Source organism: Natator depressus, chromosome 11, assembly GCF_965152275.1.
Source record: "Natator depressus isolate rNatDep1 chromosome 11, rNatDep2.hap1, whole genome shotgun sequence".
Taxonomy (NCBI): domain Eukaryota; kingdom Metazoa; phylum Chordata; order Testudines; family Cheloniidae; genus Natator; species Natator depressus.
In genome coordinates, this window is record NC_134244.1 from 51,388,419 (window position 1) to 51,401,212 (window position 12,794).

General features: G+C 48.5%; 1 long non-coding RNA gene across 1 annotated transcript in view; it reads right to left on the bottom strand.

The window, feature by feature from the left end:
• Positions 1 to 12,794, bottom strand: part of LOC141995612 (uncharacterized) — a 57,505-nt gene that overhangs the window by 17,573 nt on the left and 27,138 nt on the right. Inside the window, exon 2 of the long non-coding RNA XR_012641373.1 lies at positions 8,022 to 8,151. This is a non-coding gene — a long non-coding RNA (uncharacterized LOC141995612). The remainder of the gene's footprint in view (positions 1 to 8,021; positions 8,152 to 12,794) is intronic.

Consider the following 12,794-nt stretch of genomic DNA (forward strand, 5'->3'; position numbering starts at 1 on the left):
TACAATTACATGGTTACTCAGCAAAGATTAGTGCGCATCACCAGGAAACAAAAAGTGTGTGTGTGGAGGAGGGGAGGATTAGCATGAATAAAGATTGAAATGTCGTCGCTGACTGATTTCTAACAGACAAATGTGAGCAATAAGGAAAGGTTTGAATTTAAAAGGTCCAGGCAGACCAACTTAGAGAGAGCAATCCAGAGGGGAAAGCATGGACAAAAGCACGGCCATGACTGTGGGAGAAGCAGACAAACGAGGTTTCATGGCATAATTATCAGACTGGAGTGGGCAGGAATGATGTGATAGGAGGCTAGATTCAATAATGGGCAACACACAAGAACACTAAGAGTAAAACGTAACGGAAACACGTAAAAATAACCCTACATTTAACTTTGTACAGATCCTTGGGTAAATTTGGAAAAGTAAAGACATATCCTGTGGGTGGAGTGTGATTCATACAGTATTCAGATCAGAGTGGGAGGTAGGGCAGAGATTCCACAGGGCATTGTGGGGATTGAGCAGTCCTGCAGGAGGCAGGGGTAATCCAGGGACCCCACAGAGTTATGTTTCAGGTGAATCAGCCAGGTGAAGTTCTGGGCCAGATGCTAGCAGGTTCTGAGCATCTCCTGTGAGGTGCAGGGTACACTCAAATCCCATTTAACCTTGCAGAATCAAGCCTTCCAATGTGCTAGAAAAAACCTGTAAGCTGACCCATCTAACAACCCCCATCATCTCCATCTGCAACCAAAACAAAAGTATAATGGTCTCAGTTGTGTTAATATTTGATGTGTGTGAATTTCCCTACACTAAACTTCCAGAAAGGTCACAGTCAAGAGCAGCGCTGAGCAGTATTAGCCATGCTGTTTCTTCATCTGTCTCACCTGCAAATAAGTGCGTGTTCTTCCTCAAGTGTTTGCTCATATCCATACCAATTAGGTGTGTGCATGCCTCGTGCACAGTTGTTGGAAAGTTTTCCCTTAGCAGCACCCATCGGGTCAGCTGTGGAGCCCCCTGGAGTGGTGCCTCCATGGCGGTGAATATAGGTCCTTGCTGACCTGCCGCCTCCTCAGTTCCTTCTTTCCGCCAGTGGCGGTCGTTGGAACTGCGCTTGCTTGCTTTACAAGTGCTTCCCTTATCTTGTTACTTGTTATAGCTCATAGTTCTTAGTTTATAGTTGTTAAGTAGTCAGTTAAGTTAGTTAGTGATAGGAATAGCTGGAGTGTTGTGTACCCCCCACCCCATACCCTTCCCCTGGGCTCCGGGGCATGCCTCAGTCCCACGGGTTTAAGTCCCGCGGAATCTGCCACAAGCCCATGCCAACAGGTGACCCCCACAACTCTTGCCTTAAGTGTCTGGGAGAGGCGCACCAGACAGAGAGGTGCAAAGTTTGCAGGGCGTTCCACCCAAGGATGAAGAAAGAGCAAGACTTCAGGCTCAAGCAGAACCTGATGGAGGCAGCTCTTCATCCTCAGACAGCCCCAGGCCGACAGCCTCTGGCCCTGAACACATCCATGCGGAATGCTCCAGCCTCCATGTGTAACACAGTGTCAAGGTAGGCCTATAGCCAAAGAGACCCTCAACACCGGTGCTCCCCAGCACCAAAGTCCATGGAGGCAACTTGGCACCGCTCCCACTCCCCAGTGCTGCACAAGCGGCACAGGAAGACGGACAGGGGCCGCTCCCCTGTGCCAAAGACAGCAGTGCCAGCTGGCGTGACCGGAGTGCATCCAATGCAGGAGCACCCGGTGCCAGAGTTACAGGAGACGGCACCGTGGACTTTGGTCCCTCAAAGGAGTCCGGTGCCCATAGACTCTCCTGACTGGGAGTGCCAGGTGGAGGAATTGGAGCTCCCCTCCACCCCAGATATTTTTGAGGCCATGAGGGATCTGATTGCCATGATGGCTCCTCAGTCTCTGGCTGGCAGAGACAGGCCTCCGGTGCCACAATGAGTGGCACAGTCTAGAAGAAAACCTGCCATGATGAGGCAGTGACCTTCACCAACACGGCACCACCCCCCCATGGCACTGCTGTTTGACACCACCATCGTGGCACTGTTCTCCAGCACCAGTTTCCAGATGGGGTTTCTCAGTTCTATTTAGGCATTGCTCCCCATCACTGGCACCGAGACACTGGTTCCCAGCACAGATGGAGTGGCACCGGTCTCTGGCTCCGGCTGAGCGGCACCGGTCCCCAGCACCGGCCGAACAGCACTCATCCCCAGCACCTGCTAAGAGGATTGGCACCGAGAGCCACAGTGCCAAAGAGGATGACACCAGAGAGCTGGAATGACAGGAGGGCCTGGCGCCACCTCTGGCTTCGTCGGCTTCGTCGCCAGATGAAGCGTTGGCAAGGGCTTCAGCCTTGGGACCGCCCCCCATTGATAGCAGTGCCCATCAGGACCTGCTATGCAGGATTGCCCGCAACATGGGATTGGAGGCAGGGGAGGTGGTTGAGTATGAGGACCCCATGGTCAACATTTTGACACCAGAAGGGCCATCCAGGGTTGCTCTGCCCATCATAAAAACAATCAAAAATAACATTAAAACTCTGTGGCAAACGCCTGCATCCATTCCCCCGACAGTCAAGGGGTTGGGGAGGAAATACTTTGTACCCTCGAAGGGGTACGAGTACCTCTTCTCGCACCAGCAGGCCTGCTCGTTGGTTGTGTCTGCGGTGAACAAGAAGGAGAGACAGGGGAAACAGAGACTGACTCCAAAGTCTAAGGAGTCGAAAAAGATGGACCTTTTTGGCCAAAAGGTCCATTCGATTGGGAGGCCACAGTTGAGGATAGCTAACCAGCAAGCTATCCTCAGCAGGTACAACTTCAATTCATGGACCTCCATGTTGAAGTTTAAAGAATTGGTATCACCGGACTCGAGAGCAGAGTTTGTGGCAATAGTGGAAGAGGGCAAGGCAGTGGCATGTACCTCTTTACAGGCCTCACTGAGTCCGCGCAAACCCTGTCCTCAGGCACCACTATGAGAAGAAGCTCATGGCTTCAGGCATCTGGGCTTCCCCCGGCAGTGCAGCAGACACTACGGGACCTACTGTTTGACGGTACAGGCCTTTTTATGGAGCAAATGGACTCCAGACTGCACAGCCTTACAGACTCCCAGGCTACTATGAAGTCATTGGGCATGCACACACTGGCAACCCAGCGTAAACATTTTAAGCCCCAGCTGCAACAGTGCTCCTGTCCCCCTCATCTGAGGCAGGATTCCTACAGAAAGCAGGGAAGGAATGGCAGGCGCAAGCATGACTGGCTGCTCAGGGGGCATTCCAAGGAAGAGGTGGAGTCTTAGCTATCCTTCGTCGGATCCACCTTCAGCAGGTTGGGTCTCCTGCTCAATGTGAACAAGTCAACCCTGCTACTGACCCAAAGAATAGAGTTTATCGGTACGGTGTTGGACTTGATCTGGGCTGGGGCGTTCCTGCCGGAAGCTCGCTTCCAGCAATGACTGACATCATACAAGGCCTCAGACAATACCCTACCACTACAACAAGGGGGTACCTGAGTCTTCTCGGTCACATGGCAGCATGCATGTACATGGTACAGCATGCCAGACTGAGGCTCAGACCTCTCCAAGCTTGCCTTACATTGGTCTACCGTCCGAGGTGCGACAGCCTAGACTCTGTGGTCACCATTCCGGTGCAATTCCTCGAGTTCCTCCGATGGTGGCTCGACCCTCAAAAGGTGTACCAGGGAGTCCCCTTCAACAGACCCCAGCCCTCTTTGTCCCTGGTAATGGACGCATCAGTGCTGGGATGGGGCTCACACCTCGGAGACATTCAGATATAGGCCTCTCGTCTCAGGACAGGCCCTCACTTCATATCAACATCAAAGAGTTGAGGGCGGTCCGACTAGTGTGCCAAACCTTCCAGGCCCAGCTTCAAGGCTAGTGTGTGGCAGTTATGACAGACACTACAACTGCAGTGTTTTACATCAACAAGCAGGGTGGTGCCCATTCCTCTGCCCTATGCTGGGAAGCCCTCCTGTTGTGGGAGTTCTGCATTGCCCACTCCATTCACCTGGAAGTATCCTACCTCCCAGATGCCCAGAACGAGCTAGTGGACTACCTCAGCAGATTCTTCCACAACCATGAATTGTCTATCTGCCTGGACATCATACACAATGTTTTCCAGAGGTGGGGAGCTCCCTAGGCTGATCTATTCACCACACGAGGCAACAGAAAGTGCCTGTAATTCTGCTCCTTTCAGAAGCACAACCCTTGCTCGTTTGCGGACACGTTCCTCCTCCCCTGGATGGGATGTCTTCTGTATGCATTCCTACCATTCCCACTCATACACAAGGTCCTGCTCAAGATTTGCAGAGACAAGGCAGCCGCTATACTGGTGGTACCAGTGTGGCCTCGCCAACACTGGTACACCATGCTCCTGGACCTGTCAGTGGATGCCCTGATCACATTGCCACTGTTCCCGGACTTGATCGCCTTCACCACCCCAACCTCCAGTTCTTCCATCTCACAGCCTGGAAGCTTCATGGCTAAACCCCATAGAGCTCATGTGCTTGGAGTCAGTGAGGGAGGTCTTACTTTGTAGCAGAAAACCCTCCACTAGGGCTACCTACCTGGCTAAGTGGAAGAGGTTTACATTCTGGTGTACTCAGGGCCGTACACCCCCAATACAGACGCCCATACCGCTCATACTGGAGCACCTGAAATAGCAGGGTCTAGCACCGTCATCCATCAACATGCACCTGGCAGCCATTTTGGCCTTCCACCCAGGAGCAGCCGGGCATTCCTTCGCCAACCCCATGGTCGGCCGTCTCCTTAAGGGTCTGGAACGTCTGTACCCACAAGTTAGACAACCGGTTCCAGCATGGGACCTTAACCTGCTCCTCTCCAGACTAATGGGGCCCCCATTTGAACCTGTGGCAACTTGTTTGCTCCTCTACCTATCATGGAAGGTAGATTTCCTGGTTGCCATTACCTCAGCAAGGAAGGTGTCTGAGCTAAAGGCCCTCACCTCCGACACCCCCCACATGGTTTTCTTTAAGGACAAGGTGCAATTCAGACCTCACCTGGCCTTTCTTCCAAAGGTGGTGTCCCAATTCCACACCACACAGGACATTTTTCTACCAGTATTCTATCCTAAGCCTCACAACAGTAGCCTAGAACAGAGGCTCCACACACGGGATGTTCATTGAGCGCTGGCTTTTTACATCAAGCACACGAACCCATTTTGGAAGTCAAACCAGCTGTTCGTAGCAGTGGCAGACTGGATGAAAGGACTCCCAGCCTCATCACAGAGGATCTCAGGACGACACCAGAGAGCTGGAAGGACAGGAGGGCCTGGATCCAGACTTGTTACGAGTTAGCCCAGGTTCCAGCCCCGGCACTAACGGTGCATTCCACAAGGGTGCAGGCCTCATTGGCAGCATTCCTTGCCCAGGTCCCTATTCAAGAGATCTGAAGGACGGCGACATGGTCCTTGGTTCATTCATTCACCTCTCTTTACACCATCACCAGCATGCCAGAAATGATGCAGCATTCGGCAGAGCGGTGCTTCAGTCAGCGATTCCATAACTCCGACCCCACCTCTGGGGTAGGGCTTGGGAGTCACCTAATTGAAATCAATATGAGCAAACACTCAAAGAAGAAAAACTGGTTACTCACCTTCTCGTAACTGCTGTTCTTCGAGATGTGTCGCTCATATCTATTCCAAACCCCCCACCTTCCCCTCTGTCGGAGTAGCCGGCAGGAAGGAACTGGGGGAGGCAGCAGGTTGGCAGGTACCTATATTCACTGCCATGGAGGCGCCACTCCAGGGGGCTCCACAGCTGACATGATGGAGGCTGCTAAGGGAAAAACATTCTGATGACTGTGCACGCGGCACACACACACCTAATTGGAATGGATATGAACAACACATCTCGAAGAACAACAGTTATGAGAAGGTGAGTAACCATTTTTTTAACTTGGAAGCCAGTGGCAATGTCTGCTCCTCCACCCACTCACAGTCATGTTAGTAGGCTGTGCTTGCTTTTCTGTCCTGTCAGTGGGCTATAATTGGCTGAGATTGGTTGAGTGTTCAAATTCTGCATGTGATAGATGGTATGGGATATAGCAATGTGACACATAATAAGAACAAAATGAAAGTATGAAGCAGCAACATTTTAAAGTGACTTTTAAAAACCTTTGTTCTTGAAATTGTAAAGCAATAGCATATAATACTGCTGTCCCGCAAAGCTAAACCATTTCTGTGGTGTACATGACTCTTCAGGTCTCTTGACTACCAGTCCCCTGGGTGGGGGTTGAGCTCATCACCCTCAGCTCCCCCGACTCCACTTAGTAGGAATCAAAAGTATTCTGATCCTCTTGAAGAATCAGTACTTTGGTCTCCAGGGTCATTTGATGGAAGAAGGGGAAGCAGTTGTGGGGGCATTCCTGCCAGAATAATAAGCATTAACAGGAACTCTGGAATAAGAGGTCATGTAAAGTAACGCACATTGGAAAACATAATCTCAACTATATATATAAAATGGTGGAGTCTAAATTAACTGTTACCACTCAAGAAAGAGATCTTGGAGTCATTGTGGATAGCTCTCGGAAAACATCCACTCAGTGGGCAGCAGCAGTCAAAAAAGTGAACAGAATGTTGGGGATCATTAAGAAAGGGAATATGAGAGCAAATATCATATTGCCTCTCTATAAATCCATGGTATGCCCACATCTTGAATACTGCATGCAGATTCTGATCGCCCCATCTCAAAAAAGATATATTGGAATTGGAAAGGGTACAAAAAAGGGCAACAAAAATGATTAGGGGTATGGAGCAGCTTCCATATGAGGAGAGCTTAATAAGACTGGGACTTTTCAGCTTGGAAAAGAGACGACTAAGGGGGGATTGACAGAGGTCTATAAAATTATGACTTGTGTGGCAAAAGTAAATAGGAAGTGTTATTATTCCTCATAACGCAAGAACTAGGGGTCACCAAATGAAATTAATAGGCAGCAGGTTTAAAATAAACCAAAGGAAGTATTTCTTCACACAGTTAACCTGTGGAACTCTTTGCCAGAGGATGTTGTGAAGGCCAAGACTATAACAGGGTTCAAAAAGAACTAGATAAGTTCATGGAGGATAGGTCCATCATTGGCTATTAGCCAGCATGGCAGGGATGCAAAACCATGCTCTGAAGTGTCCTTAGCCTCTGTTGCCAGAAGTTGGGATTGTGCAACAGGGGATGGATCACTTGATTATCTGTTATATTTATTCACTCTGAAGCACCTGGCACTGGTCACTGTTGGAAGACAGGATACTGGGCTAGATGGACCGTTGGTCTGACCTAGTATGGCCATTCTTAGGTTTTTATGTCATTGTAGCGAGGCGGTCTGATTCCCCGCCACCCCAGAGAGTGACGAGCCTCTCTGGATGCCAAAGTGGGTGGAGCCAGCGAACCCTGCGCCCGCCCCTCAGAGGTCAAGGCACAGGACCAGAAGTATAAAAGCCTGACCCCAGGGCTCAGTTGAAACACAGCTATCGGAGAGGCCAGATGCATGTGGCGGAGCTCCCAGATGGGAGACTATGGCAATCGGCGGCCGACCCGAGGACTGGCCAGACCAGCCAATGCCTGATGCTAGCCTGAGCCTAGAGATGCTGCCAAGCTTGTCGTTCGCCAGTTACCCCGAGGAGCCGCCAAGCCAACCGAGCGCCAGTTACCCCGAGGAGCCCATGGTGTGTAACCCCTTGGAGGATGCCGGCCAGACCCATGTACCTTAGAGGGGGAGGTAGGAAGTAGCCCAGGGGCAGCTGGCCCTAGTCAGGCTGCAACACTGCCAGAGCCAATGTCAGTGTGTTGAGGCCAGGAACCCCACTGACGCAGCAGTGGGTCTTCTGCCACGGCTAGGGCCCCAGGCTGGGATGCAGTGGAGTGTGTGGGCCTGCGTCCCCCCTGCCACCCATCTCACAGGTGGCAGTCTCCCCCTCTCCCAGGCTGCTCGGAGCCAGGAGCCTGGGCCTTGCTATTGAACTCTTTGCTCAGGCAGGCTAATTCCCCGACATACCTGACAGAAGTAGTGAGGTGGTCTGGTTCCCCGCCGCCTCGGAGAGTGATGACCCCTGGCCGAACGCGCCTACAGTCATGCATTTTGCTTTCTGAGCAGCAGGAGAAACTGAATAAAACAGGAACAGCAGCTGGGGAAAGAGTTGGGGAAATATATAAGGACTATAAGGTACTATACCATGTGTATTTTAATTAAATGAAGACAAACTTTTCCCCGTAGTATAATTTACATAGCCTTTAATGAAATAATTCAAATGCTTAAAGTTAAAAACTGCCCAAGTATTTTCTCGATTGTGGCCAGAATGCTCAGCACTGTGTAGAATCAAAAACTTTGTCATTTGTTTTCTAGAAAGACTAGTAATGGCAGATGCTGTTCTTATACAGTGAGAGGGAAATCCTGCCCAGCTAATATCCTTGCCCAGATGTGCAAGGTTTAGATACAGTTGTAAGCAGAGTCAGGATGAGCTCCACCTTGACATCTGGTGGTGAGGTGTGGCAAGTTGTGGAAAAGAACTTCATGGGCCGATCTCATTTGCATAGGCACACCCACCCCACCTAGAATGAGGCCATAGCTGCCCAAATGGTCACTTTGGCTTCTGTGGGATCCCCAGTGTCTCTGTTAGTGGGGCAGGAAGAATAAATTATTATTACCCTGATTATGGGAATCAAGGACAGTGGAACTGTACTTGGCCTTTTGTTATGATGGAGGGACTTGCCATTAACTAAGTAGCACTTGCTAGGCAAGGTATATGGGTTCCAAAACTCTGTGACTGGAGAGAGGCTGGAGACAGGTATTAGTACCTGGTGGTGTGGGCCCCTTTGTGAGGGCCTGAACATCAACTGCACCTCTGTCTCTCTCCGCTGTGGAACATCAGAGCTAATTTTGGGTCTATTAGGAGTCTAGCTACAGGTGCTGAGCTGAATTCACTTTGGCCTTATGGTGCGCCAGCACTGAGGCTCCCACTACTACAAGCTGAAATCACTAAAGAGCTAAAATTACTAAGAGCTGAGCACTGTGTTAAGTAGTGGGGAGCCTGAAGATCTAGAGCGGAGCGGAGCAGTTTGTGGACTGGCTGGTGGAGCAGTTCATGGGACAGCGGGAGCTGCTTGTGGGATGCGGAGCAGTTCGTGGGACGGCTGGTGGAGCGGAGCAGAGCGGCTGGTGGAGCGGAGCAGAGTGAAGCCCTATGGAGCTGTGGGGCAGTCAGCTTCAGATCACGTAAGGTGCCCCTTACCTCTTCCCCCCCCCCACACACACATACATTTTCACCCAGACTGGGGAGTAACACTCTGCAGATGAACTTTTGAACTCTGGGGCTGGACTTTTGGGTTGTTGGACTTTTTGGACTTTGGGTGATTTTTGGATTGCTGGACTCAAGAGGCATTTGGGTTGTGGGATCCAGGAACCCGAGGGAAAGGACGTGGCCCAATTTGCTGGGGTGGGGCTTTGCTCATGGTTTGGTTGATGAACCCTAGTTGTGGTGTTTTCCCAATTTAATGCTGATGTTGTTTACCTCATGTTATTAAAGATTCTCTGCTACACCGAGACTCTGTGCTTGCGAGAGGGGAAGTATTGCCTCTTTGAGGTGCCCAGGGGTGTGTGTAAGATTTTCTCAGGTCACTGGGTGGGGGCTTGAGCCAGTTTTGCATTTGCTTTGATGAGAGGGAACTCTGTGTACTGAACCCGGCCCTTGCTGCTATCAATTCGGCCTGCAGAAGGGTTACACAGTATAGACACAGCAGTTCTGCTGTGTTGGAAAAGATGACAGGCCATGGAAAAGCCTCACGGGGGACTCTACACTCCTGCATGCAAAGAAATGGTGCTCTGTGTTGGTTCTCTTCACAGCAGCACATATAAAAGACCCAGTGCAGGAAACAAAGGAGTGCCATAATGGGTCAGACTTGAGTACCATCTAGTCTTTTTGAGTTATTAGCCTCCATAATCTTATGTATCAGTGAGTTGCACATTGCATTAAAATATTTATTTTTATCAATTTCAAATTTGTGACCTTTCAGCTAACTGAGGGTCTGTTTGTTTGCAGGTAATGCAACAGGGTGAACACAAAGACCGAGCAACTTACTTAGTGGTGACCTTAACACTAACACATTCCTCCTAAATCTCCCCATCTTCCCTTTTGTGGAAACATTTAGTACAGCCACCATTGCTCACTGTGTTGGGGTATCCACCCAACACAAGCCCTGAATGGGGTTAAGGTGGCTAGCTGAGCCAATTAACTCCTCAGGGTGCACATGGAGGAGGAGCCAGGGAGCAGGGATAAATTAAATGAGGCTCAGATGGACAGGATTCGGAAGGGGGGCCTATATAAAGCCTGGTAGCTGAGAGCTGCTGGAAGAAAGGCTGCAGTCACTCCCTGGGAGAAGGGAGGTGTGGTTGGGGCTACAGAAACAAATAGCTTAGGGCAGCGGCTCTCAACCTTTTCAGGAGTCTGATTTGTCTTGCATACCCCCAAGTTTCACCTCCCTTAAAAACTACTTGCTTACAAAATCAGACATAAAAATACAAAAGTGTCACAGCACTCTACTACTGAAAAATTGCTTTTTTTCTCAATTTTACCATATAATTATAAAATAAATCAATTGGAATATAAATATTGTACTTATATTTCAGTGTATAGTATATAGAGCAGTATAAACAAATCATTGTATGAAATTTTAGTTTGTACTGATTTTGCTAATGCTTTTTATGTAGCTTGTTGTAAAACTAGGCTAATATCTAGATGAACTGATGTACCTCCCTGGAAGACCTCTGCATATCCCCAGGGTTACATATACCACTGGTTGAGAACCACCAGCTTACAATTACTCCCTGGGAAGAGGGAGTTGTGAGGCTGGCAAACCCAGAGGTAGCGGGAGAGCTAGAAGGTAAGGAAAGGGCTCAGGGAAAGGTAGTAAAGTCAAGGAGTGAACAGATGTTGGCTGCTGACAAAAGGGTCCCTGAGCTGAAACCTGGAGTAGAGGGTGGGCCTGGGTTCCCCTGCCAACAACTGAGGGAGTGGCATGGGGGAAGTAAATGGGAGCCAGAGACTGATAGTGAGGAAAGACTTTGATACCCCAGATGGAGGAAGCATGTAGAATGACCTGGCTGGAGGGCCAAGGCACGAAGATGGAGTTGCTGTGAGAGAAAGCGGCAATAAAGCATACAGCAAGAAGCAGAAGGGGGCGTTGGAAGTGAAGAGAGCTGATTCCCAGACCGACCAGGAGGAGGTGCCACCTGCAGTGAGTGGACCCCGTGACACTCACTTTTACTGCTTTTTCCAGGATTTCAAGCTCTCGGGCAGGACATATTGGAAGTGGTACATACTATCTTGGTGCAATGCTGTGGTACCATTTTATAATGTGAGATTAGCTGCAAGAGAATGATAATCATATCATACCATTGTATTATACAGCATTACTAGATCTGAGGATGACTGATTTTAGAGGAGCTCTCAATGCAGTTTCAGAGTATGTCCTGTTCAAAAAAGGCAGATTCATGCTGTCCCCCTCTTCTGCCAATGGTTTAAATAGTATGAAGGTAGATGGACTCAGCAAAGACAGCCATCAAGATATGTTCTCCTTCAGTGAATAGAAAAGAGTATTGAAGGCAGACAGTCCACATCCTTCTTTCTTGCCTTCACACCTATCTTGAGGTGGAAGCCACCACAAGGAAGTTGTGCTCAGGAAAAAACCACCAAATCGTGTTTAAATTCAGTAGGTACCCTCATTTGTTCAACCAGAGGGGACAACAGAAAACAAGGAGCATTTCCTGTAGCGAGCCTGGCCACTGAAAGGAAGACTCTGAAAACACACACTTTGATAGAAATGTTGTTTGTTTTTCATTTTTAAGAAATTACCGTGCTCTAATTCCAACTCGATCAAAAGAGTCAGGAAAGAGGATGATCCTGTTTTACCAACACTTAATGATGCTGATCTCAGGGCATGGAAGTCAATCTTAAGGACTTTGGTTGGCTCCTTCAAGAATTTTTATTACTTAGGGCTTAAAAGTATGTACAGTACATTGTGTTACAGCTAATACTGATTGCCATGTGACCACGTTTACTAAGAAAGATCTTTCAATCTAAGTTATTCTTGGCAATAATTTCACAGCTACTAGGATACTAAAGAGAACATAATACCATAGGTAAAAGAACTAATAGAATTAATAAATATGTACTATATGCTATACACCTATTTTTCATATGCACCTGTCTACAATATTATATATTATATCCAAAACCACTGCGCTAAACAAACATTATTAAGATTGCAAAATCAAGCACTCAAAAGTTAGGAAAAGTTAGAATTCAGGTTGCCTGTGCAACCATAATTCAGTCCCTTTCTTCATATGCGTTATGATAGTTTTTTAATTATATGACCACAGGACCACTGCCTTATGCAGGTTTGGAGATTAAAAAGACTTTGTTTTGAAAAATTTTAACCAGCTATATGACCAACCTCATTAAGCCAAACATTCTTGGAATGACTTACCTCTGCTATCCTCTTATTCTATTAACTCAAGGCATACGCATATTGAAGTTACACAGAAGCACTAGCTCAAGAAAACTGCAGCTTTATGGAAATCAATAGAAAATATGTGACTAAATATTTTGAATTGTCAGAATCACCATAGAAAGACTGACTCATAACAGAGCCATTGATAGAAGATCATAAATCTTATAACAAAAAATTTCTAATGACAAACTCGTCCATGGCTATGTCCTCCCATATATGAGTAGCGATACCACATGGGGGGAGTCCTGCACTTCATTGAGCA